Raw genomic sequence first — 26,423 nt, 5'->3', positions numbered from 1 at the left:
TCCGTATAGTAATAAGATTAACAACTTCACATTTACACGGGGTACTGAGTTATGTTCAAATAAAATAAGTTCTAATGAGAAAAATTGGAAGTGGCAGCAGATCAATGTTCCACTCAGCAATCCAGGTTTATGTGTGTTTGTCTATCTTTTCTGCATGTATTTTTGTCAAGATTCCACTGTAAACAAGATAATTTCTTTCATGTTGGGTTAGCCTGGGTAAATATGTTTAATGAACAACAAATACATTGCAAACATTGAAATAAATCTAAATACCTCAGAAAACATCCTGGAAACTATAGGGTGCTTCAACAGACAGAGTGTACTAAATAGGAGGCGACACGGCGCGAACACACCGCACAGAGAAAGCTGACATCAGGCACAGCTTGATTTCAAAATAATTCTTAAATGCTGTGCTTTAAAAGACCCATACGTGTAATGTGCATGTATCAAAAAAGCTTCTTTTTGTCAATAGGGCTGGAATATTTGCCTTTTCTAAGGAAAATATTGAAACACTAGCAGAAATCAATGAATTCTAACTAAGCAAGACAAAGATTAGAGAGATTTCTAGTTCTTTCTAGAAATTGATATTCACAGAAAAGCCAGTGCTAAAATACACCACGGTGACTGTCTGAACCTAAACCTCTGGGATTTACCCTGACGGTCCTTTTTCCAGGACTCCCACTTAAGCCCGTGCCTCACAGACGGTGCAGTAACAAGGTGACCAGTGTATTTCTGCAAAACATGTGAATGAGTAATTTTAGTCGAGCATTTATGTACGAACACTTAGGGCATCCATCTGCCTTCCCACTGATGGGGAGCCAGACACCGAAGGAGCCGTGAGGTCTCCACCACGTTTTATAGCTTGGGAAGCCGCGCGCTGCCGGTGTGATACAGACGGGAGACACCTGTAAAGTTCTTGAACAGAGCAGAGCCCTCTGTTACCAGGCAAAGCCCCTTCGTCTTCACGGGGAAGGACGCTCACGGAGAGCACAGACGCTTGACCCAACGTGGTCCCAGCGGGGCACGCTCCCGTGTCACCGGGGCAGAGGTAATGGCTCGCATCTCACGGTCCCAGGCAGGAGCAGCTCAGAGAGAGGAGCCAGGCGGTCCTGTCGGGAATTTCCTCTGACTGTGTCTCCACCGAACTGCAGGGGAAGGTATTTCCCCTGCCAGCAACTGGGATTTTATCCCTTATCCTTTAGATCCTGCCTGATGTACAAATGCACCCGCTCTGCTCCCTCATTCTGGTCCTGATTTGCCACCTCCCCTCCCTCCCGCGCCCCGAGCGTGGCTGCGGTGCCGTCCCGGCGGTGGGGGACTCGCTGGGCACCGGAGAGTCCCTGCCCCATGGCAGACCAGGATCTGCCTGGGAAGCGGCGGATGCTTGACGCGTCCAACGCGGTGGGAGAAGAGAGGGGCTGATGCCCACGGCTGTCCTGTGCCACCAGCACCTGTGTCCCCAAGTCCTGCCAAGGGGACAGACCCTGTGCACGAGGGAGTGACTCCACCATCCTGGGCTCCATCAGCACTAAGTATATTTTCCGCCCCCCTGGGAACATCCCTGCACCCAGGCAGGTCTGTCCCCTGCCCTGACGGCCAATGGTGGCCCTCTGGCTCCCTGCACCACAGACACCCATCCTTTCTCTTGTTCCTGGCACCACATTGATATTCAATGACAACATTTTTGTCAAAGCTCTCCACGTGCTAACCCGTGGAAGCAGCTGGGGAGGTGGGCAGGAGGTCCAGTGAAGGATCCCGGACCAGGGAGGTCTCTGCCCATCTGATGTCCAGCAGAGGGGAGGCAGAGGTGGGAGCTCCCTCTCCCGTCTCCACGGCTCAGGATCTGCCGCCATTCAGCCCTCCTGAACACAGGTGCTATGGAGAACCTGCCAGGAGCATCACAACAGAGCAGACCAAGGATTCTTGCTACCAGAAATGTCTCCTGGCCTTGCCGAATGGACGAGCAGGGTGATGGGATATGAACAGCTCGGTCAAATCTCCAGAACAAGCTGTTTGCAGCACGTTGTCCTTCCTTGGCCATGGTCTTGGGCTGCTGGGAAAAGGGAAGGGACGTGTCACCTAGGAAAAATACTGGGTTACAGCCTGCGTGTCCCCTTCGGACATCTGCTTTCTGCCACAGGGGATGGTGGTCAGAGTCCCCATGTCCCCATGGAAGGCCTGCGGCTGGCTGTTGGCTGCACCCAGAGACGCCACGCGGCCACAGGACCCGCCGAAGGCGATGTGGGGCCAGGCCCCGTGCCCGTGCCATGGGGCAGGTCCGAGGGCATCTGCATCTCGCCGTGGGACCACCGCGGCTGGGCCAGCCCCAGCATCACCAGCGGGGCCTCGAGACCTCTAACCGCTGGCTGGAGAATGGTGAAAATGAAGCAGCTATTAATATCTTGTTTGTATAGTTTCCGGTATACACACATGTTTCCTTGCCTAATTATAGGTGATTCAAGCTTCACTGCTTAACTGAGTGCAGCCATCACTTCCCATAAGACCTACAGTTGCTTACACCTCCGCCAGATTTTAAGAGTTTGTGCCGAAGTTTTCCACACCACATATATGACTCAGATTATGGTTTGGGTTTTGGGTGGGTTGCTTATGTGTGTGTGTATTTGTTATCTGAGAAAGCTCTGATAAAAAGTAATTGTTTCTCAAGAATATAACAGTCATTGCTGTATTCCTACCACAACTTGCTTTTCAGAATTATTTTGCTTCAGAGCACTACCTTGACCAGTTTTTACCATGAGAATATCACACTTTTGAGGGGGGGACTCCTCAGGCTTACACATCTGCATTTCCACACCCAAATTTCCACCTACATTAAGCAGCATCTTGTCTTTCTTCTGCTCCCTCCCTCTCCCCAGCCCAGCCATGTGTTGGTTTCGTAAGGCCAATGAGCAGTCTGTTTCAGCCTGGTCTGAACAGGCCGTCCTGGGACAACATGACCTTTCTGCCTTGGCTTTGTCCTCCTGGGGAATCAAGGTCACCAGGTTCAGCAGGTCACCAGAATTTGGGTCCTTTCCTAAATGCCAGTACTCGACATCAGGACTGTCCTGTTCTCAGCCTGCCCATTGATGAGCAGCCATTCTGTCTCTCCAGCACAGGGAAGATAAGCCAAAGAGGTCTTCAGGGGCATTTTTTGTCTACTAATTGCAGGGGCTTCAACTAAATAGACCCACTGTTTGCTTCCTCCAGCAGCTTCTAGAGACTCCTGCTCTCCATCAGCTTACCCCAGAACTGCCAATGAAACCCTTCCACTTGTGCAATTCTGGACCAGGCTGCTCATAGCGACGTGCAATACCTGGACAGGCTTGTTAGCCCTGAAGAGATCAGCAATTTTAGCTAATCCCATTGCTGAAAGAAGTAGCAGCTCAACAGGATGTTGAGCTTCGTATCTACTACTTCTTTCAGCAATGGAATTAGCTAAAATTGCGATGTTTAAAATAGTCCTACATACATCATCATGACGACAGTGTTCCTCTGCTGGCAGATGTGTTCACCACCCCAGGTCCCATCAGCTCAGGGTGGCTGGTACCTCCTGGTACCTCTGTCACTGTCTGGCTTCCCGTCGCCCTGGCGAAGGGCAGAGTTGTGCCTCCCCAGCTGCCCCGAGCAACGGCCTGCTTTGTCTGGGCTTAACATGTCCCATTTGCCTTCACAGGAGACATGGTGCTTGGCTCCCGCAGTGTCCCTGGGGATGCGCCTCTGTGGTCTCTACAGCAGAGAGCAAACACCCTGGGGCAGCCACAGCCGGGCACCGCGCAGAGCTGGCTGGCGTGGACACCTCACCACCACACAACGCTCCTCCGCGCCCAGCAGACACACTCACACACCAGCTTTCCACGTTCTTCGCCAGCACAGACACTGAATCCAGAGACCTTCGGTCGTGAGTGCCAAAGACTGTGCCTGAGTGCTGGGGTCTGGCAATGCCACCACGGGCTGCCCTGGGCACTGCGTGTCCCTCCTTGCAGCTGCGCGGTGACCCGTGGGAGCTCTCCTGAAGGTCGTCTCTGGAGCAGGAGGAATGAGGCAGGGCTAAGGTTGACTGGACATTATTAGCGACACAATTCCTGCTCTGTTTGTCCTCCTGAAGTGAAAAGCAAAGGAGGAGGCAGGAGGCTGTGAGGTGGCCTCACGGTTAATGCTGCTGCATCTGTACCCACAGCTGCTGGCTCTGGCAGTGCCTCGTCTGTGGCATTTGTATGTGGCACCGCTCAGGCTACTTCGGGCTTGTTTCGCCTCCCCACTGGCTGCACTGGCCGCGTTACCCCGATTTGCTATACACCTCGTGCGAGACACCTGGGGTCTGGCCCTGTCAACAGCCAGCTGCTCCCGAGCGCCATTCAAATCAAATGTCACTTCACGAATGCCCAAGGGACCAACGGCTGAGCTCTGCAGGGTGCTGCCAGGGGTCAGGGCTGCAGGGGCATCTCCTGGCGCAGCTCCGTTCCCTGTCTGCAGACCCTGCGCATGGGGAAGGCAGATCTGCCAGGCTGCAGAACGCGCCCAGAGAACCACGCAGCCCGGCGACACTGGCCCCAGCAACGCCTGGGGCTGGTCTGCAGCTCAGAGATGAGCACAGCATGGTCCGAGGGTTCCCCCAGGGTCCCACAGAACCCACCCCACAGCAGCTCACGTCCCGTGTCCTGTGCTGCGCTGGAGTTTGCCCAAGTGGCTCTGCATGAGCTGCCATTGCATCTTGGGCTGCACAGGAGACAGAGCACCCCGGGGTATTAAATATTGAACATCTGCAGGAACAGGCTCAGGAGCGAGGAGAACCTGAGAGCTAGCCCTGCCTTCCCTAACTCCCAGCATCATCTCCTCTGCTCTGCCCACCCGCAGAGCGAGTTGAGCGGTTCTCTGCTGGGATCTTCCTTCCATGAACAAGCACCACGAAGGACACCAAGAAGTAAAGATGGTGCTGGGAGCTGGTTTTGGACTGGCGTGGAGTTGGATGTGGTGGTGCAAGCGTGTTTCCCTCCCCGAGTGCTACCTGATGAGGTCTGGCTGTTCTGGAGGCCCCCTGACTTGGGGCCGTGGCACCACCACTGCCACGGTGAGTCCTTTCACAGCCGCACCTCCTGGCTTAGCCAGGGCCCAGTGCCAAAGCGGGGCGGATGTGGGACAGAGAAAAGAGAAGTGGGTCCATCTCACTGCAGAAGCAGCTATGGGGTAAGCTGGACAACTTGCTGGGTTTAACTGGAAATTCTCGTGCACAGGAGGAAGGGAAACTGGGCTACAAGAAGTAAACCTGCATCCACCTGGAGTGCGTGCAAGAGGATGACTTCCCTCGGGACTCGTTCATGCAGGCGAATCGATGGTATTTCTCCCAGTTTTGTGACAGGACAGGTAAAATCTCTGCTGATGCCACTTCCAGAAGGGAGGAAGGTGAACAATGGCAAGGAGGAATCTCTGGCAGAGAGTCAGAGATTGCTTGGCAAACTGCCTGACAGCGAGCAACAAAGCTTGTGCCACAGCCAGAGCCAGCCTGGGACGGGCAGCGCAGACCCCTCCGGGCAGCCAGGGCACAGGGGATGAAGAGGGGACAACCAGGGGCGGGGGGTCCCGTGGTGACGCCACGCTGCCACGTCAGGTACCGTCGCAGGAGGTGTCGCCGCAGGCAGCCCAGCACAGCGGAGGTGCCTGACCGTCCCTGAGCAGCCCTGGGGGTCCCACGCTGCCCGTCCCTGCTCAGCCCGGACGGGGAGCAGGGCGAGCAGCGCGGAGAGGAGCCGCACGGGGTGGAAGGACTGGAAAGATGCCTCGTGGGGCCAGGCTGCGCAGGCTATTTCAGTTTATCAGATTGTGATCACTACCCGCGAGTGCCTTCTTGGGAAGGAGAAATTTGGCAGAGGGGGCTGTTGGGTGCAGCAGGCACATTTAGAGCACGACCGGCACCTGGAGCCAGGTAAACCTAGACTGGAAATAAGGCGTATGGTTTCGAATGGTGAGGGCAATTCAGCACCAGGGTGATTTACTGAGTGGTACTGGAAAACTTGCAAGGAAGGTTGATTTTGTTGGTGTTACATTTTTTCCCAAATGGGGTGTTTTCATCAATTGCTACAGGAGCTACCAGGAAATTGTTTAGGGGAGATGCATGGTCTGTGTTGCCTGGGTCACACCTCCTGCTCATGAGGATTCTTCCCACATTTTTACATACCAAAAGGTCTATAATGATCCCCCATAAACAGAAGGTGGCATTTCAGGCCAATGCGGGGTCAGCCAGGAGCAGAAATCCGTTTGTGGGGCAGGACCTGAGGAGCAGCCCGTTCCCCCATGGGGGCTGCGCTCCCGGCACTTCCCAGGTTTTCGGTGCTCGCAGCAGGGAGGGACACTCATGGAAACCTGGAAACTTTGGTCCTGCAAGCGTTAAAGATTTCATCAGCCTAGACAGAAAAACTCCTGGGAAAAGCAATGTTAGATCCTAGAATCATAGAATTGCCTAGGTTGGAAGGGACCCTTCAGATCACCTAGTGCAACCATCATCAGATGAGACCAAAATCTCGGTGGCAAAATAACCAGCCAGGAATATTATACCGCTGTCTTCGCAAATGAGGGTGTTCATCAGCCTGTCACCCGAGCTGAAGTCACTGCTCCTCTGACCGCCTTTCCCTCAAACCTTCCTGGTGACGGGAGAGACGTCTTCAGCTGGCACAGACCGACTCTGCTCCAGAGAATCTGTGCTAATACCCTTGTTTAAACATATGTCCTGACACACACTTAGTGCTAACAAGTAAATAAAAGCCCACAGTTCGATTTACTACGTAATTACACTTGCAAAATAAGAAGGGAAAAAAAGCTTGTATTAAGCATTGATACGCACTTTTTTCCCAAGCACAAGTGACATGTGACAATGCGGATTTGCCCTCTGAGATGTCAGAGTTTAATGAAGTAGGAGAAATCCTGCAGAGAGTAGCACAGGACTTAGATTTCTCCTTATGAGGATTAACTTCATACTCCTGTTTGGGAAAACAAACATTTTCTTCAGCAAATGTAAGTTCCCCACTGGCTCAGGATCGCCCTTTACAGTCACCGCATGGGTTATTTTCTCCTCTGCTGGCCTGCTCCTGATGACAAAGCACAGATTCATATCTGACTGTACCATCCCACTGGTAGCAAGGCCTGAGGTCCTTGCAATGATCGCCCACTTCACGCAGAAGGTCCAGGGTGTCTTTCTTTCTCAGGCAAAACAATTTGTGCTCACATTTACATCTTTTTCTGGGCCTAGTGAAGAAGATCTGCAGCCTGGTGGAGTGCACTGGAGGGGAACCTGTGGTTATACAGTAGATCACTGTAGCTCATGCTTGTAGTCTGCAGAAAGGCTGTCTTGCCCATTGCTTCCTGGACCAAATGTGCAAGACGGTGATCTTGCCGCAGCCTCGGAGCATTGCTTAAGCATTGCCGAAACTACTTGGCTTTGGTTCATTTCCCAAAAGAGACTCATTCAGGTATTTCACATTAGACTGGCTTCAGCAACAGAGTGGAGGGACTGCACGCAGGTTGTTTTCCGCTGTTCCCAACACCTTTGACGGCAGAGGCACGGCATCTGCTCAAAGGGCTCAGTGGCTGGATGCAGTCTGGTGCACTCCATGGACTCGATGGTAGTTACCTGGCCAAATTCCCGATTTCCCAGAATTCTGGCCAAATTCTGACGTTTCCCAGTCAGGCTGATGTTCAGGCAGGGAGCTGAGCAGAGGGGTAGGAAGGGAAATACATTCACTCTGCGGGGAAAAAGTGGCTTTCCTGGGGCAACTCCTCTTCAGTTTTCCGTGAAACTTCCCTTGGAAGTCCCCGCTCAAGTCTTAACTTCAGAATCTCCTATAGAAAGAGGGAAAACGGTCCATCACCTTCAAAATAAGTGATAATATCTCTCTCAGCCTGTCCTCACAGCAGCAGGGCTCGAGCCCTCCCAGCATCTTCATGGCCTCCTCTGGACTTGCTCAAACAGGTCCATGTCCCTCTTATAAAAACATAGAATAGTTTGGTTGCAAGAGACCTTTAAGATCATAGAATCACAGAATTGCCCAGGTTGGGAGGGATCTTTCAGATCATCAAATCCAACCATCAACCTAACTCTGACAAAAATCATCACTAAACCATGTCTCTAAGCACCACGTCTCCCCATCTTTTAAATATCTCAACCCCTTCCCTGGGCAGCCTGTTCCAATCCTTAATAACCCTTTCAGGGAAGAATTTTTTCCCAATATCCATCCTAAACCTCCCCTGGCACAACTTGAGGCTGTTTCCCCTTGTCCCATCGCCTGTTCCTTGGGAGAAGAGACCGACCCCCCCTGGCTGCCCCCTCCTTTCAGGGAGCTGTAGAGAGCGAGAAGGTCTCCCCTCAGCCTCCTCTTCTCCAGGCTGAACACCCCCAGCTCCCTCAGCCGCTCCTCACAGGACTTGTGCTCCAGACCCCTCACCAGCTCCATTGCCCTTCTCTGGACACGCTCCAGCACCTCAATGTGTTTTTTGTGGTGAGGGGCCCAAAACTGGACACAGGACTCGAGGTGGGGCCTCACCAGTGCCCAGTACAGGGGGACGGTCACTGCCCCAGTCCTGCTGGCCACACTGTTCCTGATAGAGGCCCTGATAGAGGCGAGGATGCTGTTGGCCTTCTTGGCCACCTGGGCACACTGTGGCTCATATTCAGCCGCTGTCGACCAACACCCCCAGGCAGCTCTCCAGCCGCTCTTCCCCCAGCCTGTGGCATTGATGGGGTTGTTGTGACCTAGTGCAGGACCCAGCACTTGGGACACTTGTGCTGGGGGCCGGCCCCAGACCTGGACACAGTACGCCAGGTGGGGTCTCCCCACAGTGGAGCAGAGGGGCAGAATCCCCTCCCTCGCCCTGCTGGCCACGCTGCTGGGGATGCAGCCCAGGATGCAGTTGGCTTCCTGGGCTATGAGTCTATATTGCTGGCTCATGTTGAGCTTCTTATCAACCAACACCCCCCAAGTTCCTCTCCTCAGGGCTGCTCTCAAGCCATTCTCTGCCCAGCCTGCGTTTGTGCTTGGGATTGCCCCAACCCACATGCAGGACCTTGCACTTGGCCTCATTGAACTTCATGAGGTCGGCATGGGCCCACCTCTCAAGCCTGCCCAGGACTGGATGGTATCCCTCCCCTCCAGTGTGTTGACTGCGCCACACATCTTGGTGTCATTGGCAAACTTGCTGAAGGTGCACTCAATCCTACTTTCCATGTTGCCAACGAAGATGTTATACAGCACCGGTCCCAGCACTGACCCTTGAGGAACACCACTGGTCACTGGCTGCCACTTGGACCACAACTTTTTGAGTGTGGCCATCCAACCAATTCCTTATCCACCCAGTGGTCCATCCATTTGCTCCTGAACTGCCACCAGGAGTACGTTCGGTGCAGAAAACCAAGCACAAGTGCCATCATTTATTCATGCTGGTGAACTTCTAGTAAGAATGTCATCTATTAGCAATTTCTCTAATAACTAATGGAACTTACAGGGTCTTTTTTCCCCATGTGCCTCATTCACTCCAATAAACCCAGTTTCCTTCAACACATCTCCTCTGGCCTTCTGTGCAACCTCCTCTTCCTTTCCACTCCCACGTTCCCAGCATTTACCGTTTCACAGCCACTGTTTCACAGCTGCTTTGACGGTACCCCCAACCATCCTCACCCCCTCTAACTAGCACTGAGCAAGAGGCAGCTCATGATCTGGCTGGTCCTAGACCATATCCAAGCCAGGACGCCACGCAGACCCTTGATGAGACCATTCTGGATCCCCGTGACCAGTGAAGACACTAGTCTGCCTCTCTCTTCTCCGCATAGATGTTGTTTTTCATGAACAGCCTGTGAGCTTAGCTCTTCTTGAGTTCCTCACAACTCCGGTGTGTTTGACCAGAGCTGGTGGCCTGTACAGCAGAATCTTCTGGGACAGTGGAAAGATGGACAGGGAAGAGGAGCAAACAATCACTGATGAGACAGCTGCATAACTAATTTTTTAGGGAAATCCAGCTTAAAATAGTCCACTGGCTGTTTTCTGGTATACATGGAGAGAAATCAGGCCTTTGGCTTCTCTCCTGATTTCACTGTAACCTGAAAGCCTGGCAGAGCAGGTGGGCTCCTCCTGTAGCTCTGCAGATGCTCAGGGACTCTTGACATACGTCAAATCACGGTGAGCAGCAGCTCCAGGGTGCAGGTCTGCACAGCCTTAAGAGTTCTTTGGACAAACGCTAAGAAGAACTCCAGCAGGAAGGTCTGTCACGCAAGAGCTGAACATCCTCGTGCTCCACCTTCTGCTGCAGGACAACAGGGTCACGGCACAATTCAGGCCGGAAGGGACCCCAAGAAGTGTCTAGCCCAACTCTATGCTCGCAGCAGGGTTGGCTACGAGACCAGAGCGGGGTGGTCACGACTTTACCCAGCATGGGCTTGAAAGCTCCCAACGATGGAGATTGCAGTTTCTTGTATCATTTTTCACCAATATTGGCTTCTGTTACAGCACAGGTCCTGGAGACAGGGGCCGACAGCAGAGGGTGGATCTGCTGATTTGCCTCCAAGCAGGTGGCTTTCAAGAGCTACTCTTCTTTTTGTATTTGTGATCAAACAAACAAAATCAAGCAATTTGGAGTCCTAGGTGCATCCTTAGTCATGCTCTTCCTCTTCTTTCTCCGTGTACATTATGTTTAGGCATATTAATCCTCCCATAAGGGTCTGCCATTCTTACATTGTAATTAACGTAGAATAACAAACTTGTAAACTCTGAGCAGATTTGATTTGGAACATGTTGATATATTTGGCACCAGAAACTGGGTCAGTGATTATATTCCCTCTATGCATCTGGTACTTGTTGTTCACTCTCTGCTACCATGCCAGGAACACAGGTGCTAGAAATTGAACACTATTGCTCTGGATTTATCAGTCTATATTGCATTCAGTGCACAATGTCTTAAACTTAGTCTTCACCTTTTGATAGAACTATTAAGTAGAATTATTACTTTTTAAGGTTGTGTCTTTTCCCTATAACCCCCCAAAAGGAAAGAAATGTTCCAAACAGACCCATGCGCTGGCAGAGAATGAAACAGAGAGTTTAATCATAATGCTTGTGCATGGCTTTCAGACTGACATCTGTACATTAAGAATATGTAAAAATACCAATTTCATGCTCTGACAACTTATTCTGCATTGATGGGGGATAATGCCATGGGAATGCCAAATGTCAAAGCATTACATAATGCAAAGCATTCACACACCGTCTCCTGGGCCATCACTGGTGGTTCCTTAAGGGAAATTTTCCAGAAAAAGGAGAGAAACAGTGACTGGGAGCTGCCAAAAGAAAATGGAAATCATGAAGTCAGGGTTAAAAACTACTGGCAGTGCAGCATCAAGTCTTTGCGCACAGAGTCTTTTCTGGCTCTGAATTGTCCTTTCACTTCTGTCAAAAGAGGAAATTCGCACGTGTTCATTTCAGAAGCTGTAGATAAGCCCAAAATGGTTCCCACAGAGGACCTGCACATTCTTCCCACCACCACATTCTTTTAAATAATTATTTTTGGAAACTGTGGATGTCCAGAAGGGCAACCTCTTCCCTTAAGCCCGGGAACCTCAGAGCAGGGGGCAGCAGCAGAAATGCTGTTCTCTAGCGGGGGGCTGCCCCGGGGGCACGGGGAGCACACGGACAGCTATCGGTCTCCTCACTGGCTTGGTCCACGTCGCCTCCACCAAGACAGCAGAGCAAGCAGGAGAGAGGGGCGAGGCAGCAGGACCTGCCTGCCCGGGGATGGAGCTGCCGTGGCTGCTCAGCCCCCTCTGCCCACTCCGAGGGGGCTGCCAGCACGGCCAGCTCGGCCAGCGCGGCCAGCACGGCTCACCCGCAGCGTGCCAGGGCACCCAGCACTGACGTGCTGTCAGGAGAGAAAAACACATCCCCGCTTATCCCTGGTTCCTGCCTGATCCCTGATGCTTGGCAGCTGGCGGGGGCTCTGCGGTGCTGCATGTTCTGAGCTGGGGCCCTGTGCGTGTCCCTCAGAGGGCTTCAGCTCTGCATCAGACCAGGGATGTTGAGGTTTTTTGCCCTGAAAACGTTGAGGATTCTTACTTGCTGGAATTTGGAGAGATGCAGAGCACTGTTATGATTATTTTGCTCATTTAGTGAGAAAATTAGGATCACTGAGGAAAGGAAACGCTTTCTCTGACAAGGGTCAATATGCTGCGAAAGCCATTCTGTCTTCCAGAGACGAATCCCCACCCAACTGCAGGACAGTCACTGGCAGCGCTTGGACTCGGATCCTGGGCATTTATCTGCTCTGCCAGAGGTGGGCATGGAGGACGCGCTTTGGTGATGCCAGTGCACGGCATCCCTTGATGCCTGACCTCTGTCCCCACCACCCTCTGCAGATGGACCACGCTGCTGCCCCTGCCGGGCTCTTCTTTCCCCTCTCCTCCCCACCTCCCCCTGCTCCCCAGCTGCTCCCCATTCCCTGCCGCTCTTGCCCAGGTTCCTATCTGCCGGCGCCGTGGTCCTCTGCCCCGTTTCACTCCGGCCTCTCCCCGCTGTCAGCCCTTGTGGCTTCTTCCCAACTACACCGAGTCCCTCCCCTCCCTCAGCCCGTGCCCCCCACTCCCCACACGCTTTTCTGGCCCTCCACTGACTAGCACAGCTGAAACTGTAATTAACAAGCTATGAAGCACTGTAGAGCTAGCTCTAAGGAGCTAAATAATTACACTCCCTCCCCTCTCCCGCTGCTGGGTTTGAAGCGGCAAAGTGGAGCATTGGGAAGAGGAGGAGCAGATCGGGTGGGGGGTGGGAATTTAATTAACTTCTAGAGTGCTCCTGTCCCTGCTGCACTCGGTGGAGGGTGCTGATGGGCTGCAGCTCAGGAGGTCGCCCAGGTCCAACTGCAGTGTGGTCGCAAATGTCCCCGTGGTCCCTGCCCAGGCCCAGCGGCACTGGGAGCTGTGCGTCGCTTCCAGGCTGTTGCGAAGGTCTCATCAGTGGGACCCAGCCGGCGCAGGCCACCGAGTACCCTGAGGCCTGTCAGGGTTCAGAACCCACGATTTTCATGCCGTGTCCGTGCAAAGTGTTTTCAAAGTGTCGTTCCTGCGACCCGGGTAGTGCAGCTTTCTGATGACGAAATGGGCGGCAGGATGGGAAAATGGCACCTGCAATGGCAGATGTCTGCCACCTCTTCCCTGTCCAGACTTGTTCTTCTGCTCCGTTTCCCTCCCCCTCCCTACCCAGCATTTCCGAGCCGTTTCAGCCCCCGGCAGCTGCCGCCTGTCTGGTTCCCAGCGAGGCCGGCGCAGACGGCGCTGCTGCGCCTGCCCGCCACAGCACGGCAGGTCCACCATTGAGCTTCAAGGAGAAGGAGCACTGCATCACCTCAAGTTTATGTATTTTACCGGGTCAGGAGAGGCAAAAATGGAGTTCACAGGCCCAGACACCCAACAGAAAACATACCATCAGCTGCAGCTGCTGGACAAAACCAACACGATTGTCAGGAAACAGCCTACGCTGGGTCAGAGACAACTTCCCTTAGCACAGGTGACCACAAACAAGTCCAACCCATGTCATTCAGCGAGTCCAGGTAAAAATTGCATTCGACAAGATTGCAAAATTAAGTTCTTAAAAACGAGATGATTGCTTGCTCACATTTAATCGACCTCCTTGCATGTCCACATTCTTCAGTCACATCCCCGTGTTGTTCCAGACCAGAAGAAACATCACACAAACTTTCCAATGTGTCCAAGACTCCTGTGACTTTCTTCATCGATGCTCCTGGGCAGGGCAGCTCGTTCCAGGTGTAAATTCCCAAAGGAGCGCCAGGGGAAGCGGCAGCTCGTGGGGGCCATTTTCCCTCACAGGGCTGATGTCTAGCAAAGTTACGAGCGACAGAAAGCAGCATCCTGACATGGTCACCACATTGATGAGTAACATTCATGAGACTAATTCTGGATTCCTTCACGCTGTTTCCTACAGCGCTCAGAAACGGGCTTTGAAAACAAGGAAAGGAAAATCATCATTTCTGTTGCCCAGGGTCCTTTCTGACCCCTGTCCACCCGAGCGGCAGAGCCCAATGGCTTCCCTGGTGCTCCGGAAGCGCGGAGACTGAAGACCTCTCTGGTGGCCAAGCGGCCGGGCTCGCACAAAGGCTGCGAACAATGCTGTGCACTCTTGGGTGCCACCTACTGGCATTTGGGCTGTAAATTGCCAGTTTAGGCATATTTTCCATATAAGGACAATTTCCCTCTTTCTTCCCTCTTCTTTTTAAGCAGGTGAAGGTTTTGGTGGAAGATCGACGGTCTCCACCGGGCTCCCGCAATGTGGAAGACTGAAGGGGACCTGGAGTGTCCCCAGACAGTTGGGATGCTGCAACGCCTCCCTCCCTGCAACCCGCGCAGGTTTCCCTGTTCAGGATTTCCCCGCAGACCCTGCCATGCCTGATTCTCCTTGCTGGGTTTGTGCGGCCATCTGCTCCCTCCCCACGGGGCGGGCAGGCGGGCAGGGACTGGGCTCTGCAGGGTGCGGGGCAGCACTCTCGGGCATGGGAGAACTGATGCTGCTTTCCCTGCATGGCCAGTGACTTCTGCGGGGTCTGGGCAAATCGCAGTGGGAAGGTGGTACTGCGGTGGCTGAAGCATCATCAGCCCTCCTGCAGGGGAACCCGTGGGGTGGTCAGCGTGGGGGATGCCCACGCTGTGCTGCAGTTGGGACTCACTGCACTGCCCTTGCAAGAGATGCCATGAGCAGTCAGCTATAGCCGACGGTGTCAGGTAGGAAGCAGAGAGGGTTGTTTCCAACCCCACTGCTCCCCGCAGCCTTGGAACCCAGTTCTGGGACGCTGGAAGGTGCCTCCTTCCACCCTGAGCCGCTTTGAAAGCTGCGAGCCGTGTAGAAGAGGGGCCTCTCTCCAGGGAGGGAGTGCAACTCTGCAAGCCGAGCAGGACACAGCCACAGATGTCTCACAGCACCAGGAACGGGATGGAAAGGAGGTGCCACCCCCTCGTGTCCTGGCCAGGTATGAGCGTCAGAACCTGAATCTATGCGCTGAGGTCCTCTCCTCTCATGAATGAGTCACTGGCACACCAAGGATGGGCTGTTGAGGGGAGGAGGCAAACAGTTTGGACTGGGTTCAGGTGCATGACAGGGGGAAGTTGTCATTCCTCTGGAGAAACCACGCTCAGAAGCCCACGTAGCAGCAGGGCTCAATTTGGCCGAGTGACAGGGCACAGGGGTGATGATGCCGGCGCCTGCAGGTCACACATTGATCCCATTGCACTCAATGCAGGCAACTCTCTCTGCTTCTCTGTGGCAGCAAAGTACGCTCTAGAACATCCAAAACGGAACTGTGGCACTTCCCCACCTAGGGTGGACGTACTTGGAAAATATGATGTAAAAGCTCTCACGAGGGCTGTTCCTTCAAGGAGAGGCAAACGACATGAGGGCAAACACGTGGCCCCGCTTTTCCTACGACCCACGACATTCAGAAATTCAGTGACACACGTAAGCCACTGTGCTTCCGTGCTGTCCTGAAGTGGTGGCTGCTGTCAAGTTGAGCTCAGTAGAAGCCATTCTGGCTCCTGATGGCCTCATCTGCAGACAGAGCTGGCCACTAGAGAAGCTGCACTGGAAGACCCAGAGAAGACATGAACTCCCACTGGGTGAGGCTAATAGTGAATGCTGTTGGCACACACTTGGTGGAAAAGTTTGTGCTGATTTGTTTGTACCCGTCAACACCCATGCAAACCAGAGCAATACAAACCATATTAAGACCAACCTTCCAAGTGTCCATCACAAGGTGGTCCCATATACATACATACCTATGGCCCAGACTGGGCTCATGAACTGGCAGCGCGGAGGAGAACTGGTCCCTCGCGGGCTAAAGAGGCTGCTGCCAGGTCCCCTGTGTCCCCAGGGTCCCTGGTGGCCCCAGGGTGCTGTGGGACCGGCAACCATGTGCAGGATGCATCAGAGGCAGCTGCTGACTTTCCACAATGACGCCACCAAAAAGAAACTTCCTTTGAAGGTCAAATTTGGCAAGAATGAGTTCTTGCAAGCGTAAAATACCGTGGTAGTCAGTGCTCAACCCAAATCCTCTAATCTTTCTGGTACTTATTCTAGAAACATGGAATTTTGTTTTCTGGAAATACTCTGAGGAAAGGTTCCAGACCTGAGGTCTTTCTCCAAACATGTGTTTTACACCCCTTCAGTAGCTGCCCCGGTGGAGGCTGACCGGGCAGGGCCTCCCCCACCGCCCCGGCCAGGAGCAGCTGGGGGCACCGGGGCACCCCCAGCCCCAGCGTCAGGCACCTCGACGGGGACGGGGACAGGCCAGGGCGGGGGATGCCAGCCCGTGGGTCAGGGTCAGGACCAGGTGAGGGGACCTGGGGTCAGACACAGCCCTGGGTCAACACAGTCCATCGGTGTCCTCAGGGGCCTGACCGTTGTGTAACGATTTGCAATTCCAGTTCATCCTTTAATCGTATTAACGGCATATGTTTTACAATAATTAATTATCTGATACATTTGAGAAGGTTTCATAATATCCAGAGGCAGTAAAAAACCTTTTTGTTTTGAAAGGTGTCACAATTAGATCAAAGTGCCTGTCACAAGTGTCAGGTGTCTTATCTACGTTTCTGCCAGGGTCCGCTTGCTCCCTGACAGGGGTAAAACCTTCACCCTCGTGGGTCGGGGTTTGTTCTCCTCCCTCTGCACCCAAAGCCTCCCAGATCACAGAGTCGGATCGTTTTGCCCTTTGAGAGGCACTTTTGCAGCCAACACGTACACGCCTGTGCTAACGCTCCCAGAGGCAAAACGCGGGTTCTAATTACATGCCAGTAATGTTGAAAATAGAGTACTAGCAGTGCATTAAGGAAACCCCCGAAGTCTGAAAGGCCTACAAAAAATGAAATGAAAAATGAAAGCTCTGGGCTGAGCGGAGGCAGCGGTGCGTGCGTGTCCCTGCCCCGCTGCACGTGGGACCCATCCCGGGCAGGACAGGGGTGACGGGGCAGCAGGGATGGCTCAAGTCCCCGCAGCTCCCTGCCCACCTCTCCCGCTCCCCGCACGCCCTGCGCGACTCCACGCTGCCTGCTGCAGCCCAGCAGGACTGTTAGGCCCAGGAGAGCAGAAGCACAGCACACAGACTCTAATATGACCTTGTTTGGCCATATTAAACAGGACATCTATCTGTTCCCCTGGGCGAGGAGCTCTCTGTGCTGTGCACACCTTTGTGCAGAGGTTTCAGAGCCACCTGGAGGAGCTGGACCCAGGTCGGAGGGGCCGTGTGTGGTGGTGCAGCACCCAGGGAGCTGCCAGTGCGTCCGTGCTGTGTGGGCGCACGCCGTCGGTGAGCACCGTCGCTGCCAACGACAAGCTGGGGTGACCAGCAAGTAGGACAGGAGGCTTAGGAGCCCGGTGTCAGAGCAGTGGATGGAGGGGAGACGGACCATCTGAGAGGTCTAGTGAGAGCCCACGAGGCTGGACCTGCTTGGTGCACGCGTGTCCCCGCGGCAGCCAGGTCTGCTCAGTGCACGCATGTCCCTGCGGCCGCTGGGGACACAGGGGCAGCCACAGCTCCTGGGCAGGCTGGCGAAGGCGGCAACTGGCAGGACCTGCCTGGCGTGTGCACGTACATGTGTAGGTACCCGCATACGTGTGCGTGCACACGCGAATATGCACCTGCTGTCCCGTACGGGACCTGCATCTTGAGCCGCCGGGGAGGGGCCAGACAAGCCCTTGGTGCTGCCTGTGTCTGCACTAGTGTTGTGGCTCCTGTCCCCGCTGATCCGCATGGCCAGCGCAGAGCACACCTCTGTGTGTGTGCCCCGTGTGTGTGTCGTGTGCCACTGGAAAGTGCTCATCCTGGGGACGCGGCGCGGCAGCCTCTCCCCGCAGGGCTGCTGGTCTGGGCAGCCCCCGCCGCGGGGATCCCTGACCCGGCAGAGGAGGGGTGATGCCAAGGGACTGCACTGGGGGCTCTGCTCGGGGTGGGGAGGGTCAGCCGGCCATCGCACAAGCACGAGCAGCGCTGCCATGGAACGCGCGCACTGGGGATGTGTGAGGCAGTCAGACATCGCTGCAATGGAGGCATTTGGAAGAAGGGTAAATCAGGCCAGTCTGCACTTCACAAGATGGCCGATGTTCATTAGCAGCGCACACTCATTAACTTTATCCTGAACCAGTCTATGCAGCCTGGTCCCCCCACGCCATGCAGGGGCAGCGGGGACAGTGCTGGCCATCAGCCACTCACAGGGGTGAGCCAGCTGCCCCTGGAGGTGGTGCCAGCACCGAGCCGGTGTCCCCTCGTCCCGGCATGTGGGGCCACGTCCATGCCCCGTGGGGCTGCAGGGTGCGGGCAGGCAGAGGGGTGGCTTCCATGGGCCACTGGGCCTGTTCCTCCCCTGCTCAGCCACCGCCTCTTCCCCGAAGCCAGAGCAGGCTTTTCCCAGCTCCTAAGGTTGTGCTTCTCCAACGGCCGGTAATGGACCACTGGTGAGTTATCCGTGATGCCCTTGAGGGTCTCCACTTCCAACCTGCCCCGTATCTTCCCGGCTTTGCTGTCCCCGCGTTCCCAGTGACAAGAGAGGCGCAGGGTGGCCAGCCCTGCTCCCCACAGCACGGGCCAGGGCCACCGCTGCCGGGAAGATGCTGCTGCTGCTGGGCCACTGAGCCGGCCCCATCCCCTCCAGCGTTGCTCCACGTGAAGAGGAACGGTTCTTGATAAAACCACTCAGATTTCCATGGAAGTAACTCAACCAAAAACTGTGAGCTGAGAATTCTCATCACAAGCTCAGAGCATTTGAAAACTACATGGGCACAGATGTTTGCTTTCAAGAGAAAAAGGACAAAGATAGTTATTTGAAAGTCCACAGTGTGTTAAAGAATTAGGTGTTGTTTAAGTGAAAACTGCTTGCTCTTCCTATCTTTTGTGAGCATTTGAACTAGAAAGCAAAAAACAATAAAAAGGAAGCATCTTAAACTCTCCAGCACCCTCCGGGTGGGTACCGGGGTGTCACCAAGAATTTCTATCAGTCATTTCAATTTTGTTTCTGGAACATGCTTTTACACAGAGGAAACTTTTACCTCAGACGGTGACTTTAGCTCCCTTAAAGTCTTTAACTTACATTAATTTTTATTCACCTTTATTAAGCTGTATAGGAAAATCCTTGAACTGCTGCCATCAGAGCAGGAGGTAAAGCAGCCTGATGCAGAAATTCATCTCACAGAATGTTTGGTTTTATGAAACAATGATATCCAAACCCATTTATAGATGAAAAATATTAAGTGGGGTTTAAGTGAACATTCCAGTTTCAGGCAAATCCTCATACAACTGCATATACCTGAAAATCTGCAACACTTGTTGTGTCCCTCCTGGCTGGAAGAAATTAATTCTAAAATTCAAAGACAGTAAAATAAAGAAACGTGATCACTTGCTCTCCCTGACAGGTCAGAATTATGAGAAAAATGCCTGTATTAGCAAGTCAGGGAAGAGGCTGCTATTTTGCACTGGGAGGTGCTGGTTCATTACGATCCCGGTAAGAAAAGCCCTAAGGCTCCGTAAAGTGTCACTGAAAATGCTAATTACTAGAGCTAACACCATCAAGAGAGGATAGCATGGATAATAGTGGGTCCCTTCAGATGCTGGGAACCACAAGCACCAGCGAGGCTTCCAGCCAGCCCAGCAGGTCCCATCTGTGGAAGGGGCACCCCTCTTTGGTCGTTTGGGCTGTCACAGGGTTTTCATTCAGGAAAACAGCCCAACTCATCGTCTGTACTGTCAGACAGAACGGAGCTCTGCACCGGAGATCCTTGATGCACTCCTGGATGGAGACAAGGCCGGGACGGGGGTGTAACCGCCGGAACCAAGTGGGCAAGGTGGGCAAGCTCGCCCTGCAGCCACGGGATGTGCCCGGCACCGTACACCCGAGGGCCTGGCAGCGCAGCACAGGACAGCTCTGGTTCATCCACAGGGATCCAGCTACTCTGCCAAATTCATCGCTGACCCAGAGCGTCCCATCTCCTACAAAATGCCCTGCAGCATCACAGGCCAAGTCCTCTGCCTTCTCCAGGCACTGCTTGAGGTTGAAAAACCATAGAGTCACAGAGCAGTTTGGGCGGGGAGGGACCTTTAAAGGCCATCAGGTCCAACCCCCTGCAATGAGCAGGGACATCTTCAACTAGACCATAGAACCATAGAATTGTCTAGGTTGGGAGGGACCTTAAAGATTATTGAGTCCAACCACAAACCTATCACAGGTTGCTCAGAGCCTTGTCCAACCTGACCTGGAAGGTTTCCAGGGATGGGGTGCCTACCACCGCTCTGGGCAACCTGGGCCAGGGTTTTTGTGGAATCATGGAAGGGTTTGGTTTTGAAGGGACCTTAAAGATCATCTTGTTCCAACCCCCCTGCCCTGGGCAGGGACACCTCCCACCAGCCCAGGTTGCTCCAAGCCCCGTCCAACCTGGCCTTGAACCCCTCCAGGGATGGGGCAGCCACAGCTTCTCCGGGCAACCTGGGCCAGGGGCTCACCCCCCTCACAGCCAAGAACTTCTTCCTCAGATCTCACCCAAATCTCCCCTCTTCCAGTTTAAAACCCTTCCCCCTCGTCCCACGGCTCCCCTCCCTGCTCCAGAGTCCCTCCCCAGCTTTCCTGGAGCCCCTTGAGGGACTGGAAGGGGCTGGAAGGTCTCCCCGGAGCCTTCTCTTCTCCAGACTGAACCCCACCAACTCTCAGCCCCCTAGACCATTTTGGGGCAAAAAGCCGGTGATTCTGTTCATCCCCGCGCCCCGCCCACTACAGCCCCCGCCCACCCTCCTCGCCCCGCCCACCAGGAGGCCCCGCCCCCCGCACGGGGAGAGGCGGGGCCTCCTGGTGGGCGGGGCGAGGAGGGTGGGCGGGACCGGAAGCACGCGCGCGCCGCCACTTCCTGCTCGGCGTGTCCCGGCGCGGCCGGCAGTGAGTACGGCAGCGGCGCCGGTACCGGCCGCCCGACCCCGGCCCCGAACCCCCCTCCCAGCTTCCCCCCGTCTCCCCCCGCCTTCCCCCGGCACGGCCCCTCACGGCATGGCGTCGCCCGGCCCTTCCGACCCGGCTCCCTCCCCCCACGGGAAGGCCCCGGCTGCCGGGCCCGACCCGGCCTGGCCTGGCCGGGCCCGGCCCGTCCCGGTGCCGCCGGGGTCTGGCCCCGCCGCGGTGTGGAGCGGTTCCCCCCTCAACCGGTTCCTCCTTTTTCTCCTCCCCACATACTGGGGATCCGTATTTCCTTCCCGCTGGCACAGCCGCCTCCGGGTCAGCCGGCCAAGTTCAGTCCTGATCTCAGGAAAAAACAAATCTGTTGATCTGAGGGGAAGAAGGAAGAAAAAAAATCTTCTAAAAGGCTCAAAGTAAACTCCGAATGTTTTGTTATTTTGCAGGGTTTGTGTGTGGAAGATATATTCCAGTGATCTCCTGAAGGTATAACTTGTCACTAGAAAAACATTTACCTCTTCTCTTTCTTCTTTCCTTTACACTTATTCGCACTGTATTTAAAGGAAGTACAGAAAAGAAACGCGTTCTCAAACACACTGCAAATCGACATCAGAGCGAGTTTTACATCTCAGCATTGATCAATGCAAGTTATCCTTGCAAGAAACAAGTAACAAAGTTTAGCCCAAAATAACTAATGTCACCATTAGATCACCTTTATGGTGCTGTTGGTCTTTTTCTTGGCTACCTGAAACTGAGACAATAGCTGCAGTATGTACCTGATGGGGTTTGCTTCCTGAAAACCAAGGGGGTGACTGCCCTGGAATCCACCTTACGGCATTTTTGAGTGTCTCACTGTGAGGACATTTCTGCTCCAGACTGAGCACATCAGTGCAGGGAGCGACCAGGTGTCTGATGGCTGCACATCTCACCTTGGGCGGCAAATGAAAAATGTTTCTTTCTCATCTGCTTTGAGTGCAGCTCAGTTATCTCTGTAAGCCTAAATGTAATCTGTGTTACATCTGGTACAGAAACACAGCACAGAGGAAGACAAAAACTGTCTCCTGACATTAAACTCCAATAATAACCACATATTGATGGGGTTTTTTTTAAAAAAACCAAACATACAGATTTGACATTTGTATGCCTTTTTAGGTAAACAAGAAGAAGAAAGATTTTCATTTTTGATTTGGCTTCATAACAATTAATAATTTTGCTTGCTTATCTTTCCCAAAACAGAGGTTTGCAACTTCTGATGAAGGGTACAAAAGCAGTTACACCAGCTGAAATGAAAGATTTCATTTAACTATATTCGAACATTTAAGTTGCTTATCAATTTCATGCTGGTTGTACCTGTGCCATATCTGAACAGTCTAAAGGCAGCTTATATATTAAAATATGAGTAGATAGAAGACAGAAAAGGTCTGCTCTGCACACAGCTGTGAAGCCTGTTGATGTCTGCTGCCATTCTGATGTCTGAACCTCTGTTCTGATAGATCCTTGTGGTTTTAGGAAATTTTTGGTAATTACCTCAAAAGACCTTTTTTTTCCATTTTATTGTTGTTCCTGTCTGTAACAGAGAGACTGATGATAGGGTTATGTCTTGTCTTTACCTCCTAAGACAGCAGAAAATACATTTGTTGCTGTATTTTCAGTGCGGACTTTGTCATAAAGTGTTAGATTTGGCATTACTGCAAAAATCAGGCAAAGAGCAAGAAAAATGAGGAAATATTTGGATATCACTGGTGATTTGTGGTGGGAGTAGTACACTTATCTGAAAAGCCATATTTGCAAAGGATGAAAAAGTAATCTTTTTTGCAGTTCATTTTTTGTCTGTTTGAGGGTTTTTTCTTTCAAGAAATCACAATATTTGAAGTTAAGCAGAATGCATATTTCAAATGGCAAGAGGAAGAGAGGAAAAGGTTACTGTGTGAGCTCTGAAAGATTTTAAGAGTTGAAAAAGTAAGAGCAGCAAAAGTAATGGAGTTAAGCAGAAGAAAGGAGCCGGTAGGGAGAAACCTACTGGCATGGGCATGGGAAGGACTGGCCTGGGCATCTTACTGCCACTTACACAAAGCCCCTTCTGTGCTTATCTTGCAGCTGAGTGTCCCAGGCTGCCGTGGAATTTTGGCTGAGGAAGTTGCTGTGGGTGTTCTGATTAACTTGTTTGTGCTCTTCCTCCCTACAAGTCACCCTCAGCGCCTTCCTTCTGACTGCACTGTGCTGCTGCCAGCTTCTGTTACTTTATCAAGTTGGGGATGCTGGATTTTTTAATGGACTACACAAAACGTGCTGGCAAGCCGTCTTTGTAAATGATCCGGGAAAATGATCTCCTGCCATTTCCAACTATAGCTTTCCGGAGTTTTGTTCAGAATTGGCTAAAAGACATTCAGATAGCCGTGATTTTTGAATTTTAAGATCGTTAGCCCCTTACCTGAACTGTTCTTACTTAGGTCCTACCAGAGAGGCAGTCAGGTACTTGTGAGGAAAGTTGTGCTCTGGGTTCAGGTAGGAATGGTATTCCTCTCATTGAGGGGACGGGCCTAGGGTTTGACATTTGGCAGTTTTTTAAAGGTAAGGCAGGCGAGTTCCAAAGTATGGAACTGTGTCAGTTATTGACACAGTTAGTCAGTTAGTGACGCACTAACAGCGTCAGTGTGTTATGCTCTCTGCAGCCTGTATTACCTATCAAATCGTCTAGCCTGTGCCAGACATGAGAGAAGTCTTTGTCATAGTCTAGCTGGTAGCAAAAAGGACAATTGTCCATAGTCGAAATCTTTCAGTGGTGAAAGGAAATCTAAGTTGCTGAAGACTGGCAGTCAGATATGTCTTTCTCTATTTGAGTATCAGTATGAATGGAGTAAGAGACTGCTTCACTTTGACAATCTGTCAAAACTTTGTCTGTTGAGCTCCTCTTCCCTTTCCTAGAGGCAGTGTTTTTGTCTGCTTTGATGCCAAACACCTGAAACAGGTGTTTTTCACTCAGTGGTTAAGAGGTGGGGCTTAGCTATTACCTGAGTTTGAGGATGGTGAACAGCATCTCCAGACTGCGTTGTGGTGCTGATGTTTGGTGTTTCGTGTTTCCCAGTGGCCTGCCATACATGCTGAGCAAGAGGAAGAGCCCTTCATCATTCCAGTCGTGCGTGGATCTTTGAGGAAGAGGAGGAGCCGCTGTTGACCTGAGCTTCTGGGGAGGATAGATCAAAGTAAGTGTAGCGCCATGCTGCCTCTTCTTACTCTTGTCCTCATTATGAAGTGCGTGTGAGTCAGCTCCTTGGGCGCTCTTTGACACTCGTGAGCCAGCAGTCTTGTTTAGCTGCATGTTTTCAGCAATGATCATGTACTTACTCTCTGTAACTCTTGAGGGATGATGTATGCTGATCTACTGGAAGTAGAACACCTACCCTAAACAGAAAAGGGTACAGAGTACAGACTGTCTGTAAGCGTTGCATTTTCCCGCTTGTGTGCTCATGTTTTGTGTGGTTTTGCTTTGTTTTTGTGGGAAAAATGTTTTTCTCTTTAGTTTGACTGCTGGTATAAGAAGAATACAAACGAGGTCAAATCTATCACGATCAGGGAAGGACTCTTGCAGGCTGTGCACAGAAAGCTGTCACAGTAAGAGCCTTTTGGTTCTTTAAACACCATAATCGCACAAATTACTTATGTATAAGGCTTCCAAATCTAAATTTTGGTACCTGTGTATCAGTATGTGAATTCAAACAATACCATGCACTTCCTTCCACAACTGAAAAACTGACCTCCCTCTGACGGTTTTCATGTCTAAAAAAGCTTGTTACCTTCCCTAGGAATAACTGTAACACCAAAATGAGAGACTTTTCACAGAAAGTATTCCCTTTCCTCTCCTCCCTGCCTGATGTAGTCATGTAAATGAAATAACGTATCCCATGAATTAGGCAAAGTAACTTCAGAATTTCTCTGGGGTTCAGTCTCAGTGGGGAGCAGTAGTGAACTCTGGAGCCACTCGCCATTGGGCTGGGGTCACAGGATAGCTGAGGCTGGAAGGAACCTCTGGCAGTTGTCTCATCCATCCGCCTTGACTCAAAGCAGGGTGATGGTGAGCAGTGTGCTCAGGGCCATGTCTGTCTGGGTTTTGAACATCTTCAAGGATGAAGTTCCACAGCCTTTCTGAATAAAAGAGGTCCAGAATAAAAGAGGTTTTTTTCTTATGCTTAAGTGGCATTTCCTGTGTTTTATTTTTTGGCTCTGCTACTGGTCTTGTCATGTCACTGGACACCACTTGGAAGAGCCTGGCTCTGTCTTATTTACGCCCCCTCCCCCATTTTTTTTATTTACATCCCCCATCGGGTATTTATGTACATGGATAAGATCCCCCTGAGCCTCCTCTTCTCAAGGATGAGAAGAGAAACTGTCCCTGCTGTCTCATCCTGGCCTCGTGTGACAGATACTCCAGTCCCTTAATTGTTTTAGTGCTCCTTTGCTGTGCTGACTCCAGTATGTCCATCTTTACAGCACTGGAGAGGCCAGAGCTGTATGTAGCACTGCAGATACGGTCTTTGAGCGCACACTAGAGCAGAAGGATAACCTCCCTCACCCTGCTCCTCAGGAGCCCAGGATGCTTTTTGTCACAGAATTGTATTGGCTTATGGTCAACTTGTCCCATCCCCGGGTCCTTTTTTGCAAATCTGCTCTCCAGGCAGTGGGCCCCCAGCATGTCTCCTTCCCACGTGCAGGACTTTACGTTTACCTTTGTTGTCCTTCATGAGGATCCTCTTTGCCCACTTCTCCAGCCCCTTGAGGCACCGCTGAATGGCAGCACGACCACCTGGTGTATCAACCACTCGTCCCAATTTTGCATCATCTGCAAACTTGCTGAGGGTGCACTTTGTCCCATCAGCCAGCTCTTATAGCATATTTGTTTAAAAAGCAGTATCGCTGAGCACATGAGAAGGGCCATTGGGGCTTTCATCCTAGATGGACCAAAACAGCTATTAAAGGTTGTAGATAATTATTGTTAAACTGGTAGCAGCGCAGAGATGTCATAGCTAGTGTTGAGCTGGGCAGACACCGCAGGCGTATCCTCCTCAGGCCTAAGAACATTGCAGTTGCGTGTTCGTGGCATTGTAACTCAGTTCATAAGTGCTAATGGGACAATGTGACATGCTAGTTTGTATGAAGGCTGCAGATTTGTATACGACCTTTACTGGTTTTTTTCTTTATGGTACCATCAGGCTTGAGCTTGTGCAGAGTGTGTCTGGGTGCTTCTGTATCATAGTCCTGGCACTTCTCATAGGATTACATTCTGAAGTGCCAGCTCAGGTGGCTTTGCAGCTCAAGTGTAGATAGGCTCCAAGTTAGTTCTGTCAGATATTGCTGAATGTGCCTTCCCTGCTCTTTCGGGTATGTATATAAGATGTTACTTAGTAAAACAAGTTGCAAAGTACCCAGAATTAATAGTAGTTGGCAGAACAATCAAAACTCGGATTCAGGCACT

General features: G+C 52.3%; 1 protein-coding gene across 1 annotated transcript in view; it reads left to right on the top strand.

The window, feature by feature from the left end:
- The first annotated feature begins 20,875 nt into the window (after window positions 1-20,875).
- The window catches only part of ZCCHC7 (zinc finger CCHC-type containing 7), a 115,292-nt gene continuing 109,744 nt past the window's right edge, over window positions 20,876-26,423 (top strand). The window contains exons 1-3 of the mRNA XM_063320896.1: window positions 20,876-20,941; window positions 21,400-21,439; window positions 24,039-24,156. The gene's annotated coding sequence lies outside the window, so the exon portion shown is untranslated. The remainder of the gene's footprint in view (window positions 20,942-21,399; window positions 21,440-24,038; window positions 24,157-26,423) is intronic.

The sequence above is a fragment of the Chroicocephalus ridibundus genome, chromosome Z, assembly GCF_963924245.1.
Source record: "Chroicocephalus ridibundus chromosome Z, bChrRid1.1, whole genome shotgun sequence".
NCBI classification, from domain to species: Eukaryota; Metazoa; Chordata; class Aves; order Charadriiformes; family Laridae; genus Chroicocephalus; species Chroicocephalus ridibundus.
Note: the sequence above shows the minus strand (reverse complement) of the source record. Positions and strands in the feature narration are given on the sequence as shown.